Raw genomic sequence first — 2,696 nt, forward strand, 5'->3', positions numbered from 1 at the left:
CCGATCCTGAGAGAATGCTTTCTCTTTTGAACAATTTAAAAACGAAAACACGTAATAGCTTTTCAACGGTTTCCGTTAATGCTATTTGTATGTTTAAGTCCGCATTAAAAACTAGAGGAGAAACAGCTTTAAATAATGCTCATTAATGAAGAGCATTTATCTCTTATGTCGGCGGATAAATTATATGCCGCTAATAAAAACAATTTAAAAGTCCATGCGGATGCTGACGTAGCAGGCCCTTCCTGCGATAAATAATTTTAAGGGGTAAGGCCACTGTAGAATTTTCAAAAAATCGATTTTTTTTTTGCTTAAAAGAAACTTTGAACCTTCTAGAATATAAAACAAAAAGAGTTATTCATGAAAAAATTTTTTTTCCCTTGAAATTTCCCGCTTTTCCCGAGCGCCTCGAGCGCCCCTAATACGACTATGGGCGTTGAGCCACTTACCTGCTCGGAAAGTACGAACTAATCCCTTACCCATGGATTTCTAACTTCTCTAATACACTAATAGATGTCTCTAGAAACTATGTTTACTATATTTGAGAAATTTTCAAGCAAAAGTACGTTAGTATAGCGTCAGTAAACGGTCGAGAAAGATATAACTTGCTCGCTGCTCTTCGTTTATCCAGTCGTTTTTTTGTGTGTCGCACTGATTTTTTACTGTTTATGTTATAGCTTAAAATATATATAAGTTAAAATGAGTGATAAGAAGGTGTATTCGGGAAGAAAAGGTACAAAAACATCATATCCAACGCGACATCGTAAGCAAGCGTCAAAACGACCATTGAATAGATTTGAAGCAGAAAGCGATACCGAAGGAGTGAGCGCTTCTGCCAAGAAATTGAAAGTTTATAATGAAAATTTTGATGTTGATTACGGATTTGGATATAGAATCATAAATTTTTTATTGGTGTTTTCGACTATTGCTCAACACGTGAAGTGTAAAACGTGTAACTCGGACATAACCTTTCAAGAAAGAAGCCCACGTGGTCTCGGTTTTAAAATAGTTATCGTTTGTCCGAATTGCCCAGAAGTCGAAATTCCAAGTAGTAAATATATTAATAATGCTTATGAAATTAACAGACGAATAGTGCTGGCTATGCGACTACTGGGCATAGGACTACATGGTATCATAAAGTTTTGCGCTTTCATGGAATTGCCACGCCCCATCTTTCATTCTTTTTATGACCGTATTGTAAGTATGATTTCAATTGCAACAACCACTGTTCGAGACGCTTCTATGAAGAAAGCAGCAGAAGAAGAAAAAAGAAAAAGTGAGGAGAACGGCCAACTCGATGGAATAACGGTTTTGGGTGACGGTTCTTGGCGGAAGCGTGGCTTTTCGTCACTCTCCGGAGTAACTTCGTTGATCGGATGGTATACGGGCAAAGTCATCGACGTTCAAGTAAAGTGCAAGTATTGTAAGGGCTGTGAGAGCTGGAAAAGTAAAGAGGGTACAGCCGAATATGAACAGTGGTATGCTAATCACATTAATGAATGTCAATCAAATCACGAAGGCTCTGCAAAGATGGAGTTAGACTCCGCGGTCGAAATGTTCGCGCGCTCTGAAGCTTTATACGGAATGAAATATGTCAATTACGTAGGTGATGGTGACAGTAAAACCTATAAAGGCATCGTAGATAGTCATCCTTACAATAACTGTGAAGTAAAAAAAAAAAGAATGTATCGACCATGTGCAGAAGAGAATGGGGACTAGATTAAGAAATTTAAAAAAGAAAGTAAAAGGTCTTGGAGGAAAGGGAAAATTAACTGCAAAATTGATCGATCAGTTAACTATTTACTATGGCCTTTCAATACGTCGCAATCCGAGTTCAATAGAAAATATGAAAAACGACATCTGGGCAACCGTATATCATAAAATGTCCACCGACGAGCATCCGCAGCACGAGAAGTGCTCAGCAACTTGGTGTGATTGGAAGAAGGCACAAGCAGCGGGAACCTTAGATACTTTTCATCATAATCCGCAAATCTCAAAGGACGTTTTTAAAGCAATTAAGCCAATATATGAGGAACTGAGTCGCGATGAATTACTGAATCGTTGTTTGGGGGGTTACACCCAAAATAACAACGAGAGCTTCAATGCGACGGTTTGGAGTTTGGCTCCCAAATCGTATTCCAGCGGTAAAAAAGTACTCGACATCGCTGTTAGTATCGCCGTGTGCTGGTTTAATGACGGAATGAAAAGTATTTTGCAAATTATGAAAGTGTTGAAGATGGATTTGGGTGTCCAATCATACAATTTTTGTTTGGAATCAGATGCTAAGCGTGTCAAATACGCCGAGCAGTCTTTAACCGACGCAGCAAAAAAGGCGCGCTCTTCGCTTAAATCATCAAGAAAAGAAAATGAAGATGAAAACTTGAACTTGGAAGGGCAACTTTATGGTCCAGGGATTGCAGATTAATGGTAAAAAATTTTAAACACTTATATTTCTCATTTCTTCATGTCTAAAACTCGTTTTAAAACTTTAAACGCGTTTTTCTCAAAACACGGCTTTTCAAATCGGCACGCAGCAGAACTCCTTCAATTTTTAATATTTTCATTTGAAATTTTAACCACATCTTTAAAACAATATTATGCAGTGAAACACGTACGGAATTTTCAATAAATTAATTAGAAAATTTTTTATAAACAAATAAGTGACGTTTTTTTCGTCGAAAATTCGATTTTTTTGTTCA

At 37.3% G+C, this 2,696-nt stretch overlaps 1 pseudogene; it reads left to right on the plus strand.

Moving 5' to 3' along the window:
• The first annotated feature begins 696 nt into the window (after positions 1-696).
• Positions 697-2,422, plus strand: LOC145977077 (uncharacterized; annotated as a pseudogene).
• Positions 2,423-2,696: the final 274 nt, after the last annotated feature.

Source organism: Camponotus vicinus, unplaced genomic scaffold, assembly GCF_025532165.1.
Source record: "Camponotus vicinus isolate PSW18456_S1 unplaced genomic scaffold, iyCamVici1.0 SCAF_9, whole genome shotgun sequence".
In the NCBI taxonomy this organism is placed as follows: domain Eukaryota; kingdom Metazoa; phylum Arthropoda; class Insecta; order Hymenoptera; family Formicidae; genus Camponotus; species Camponotus vicinus.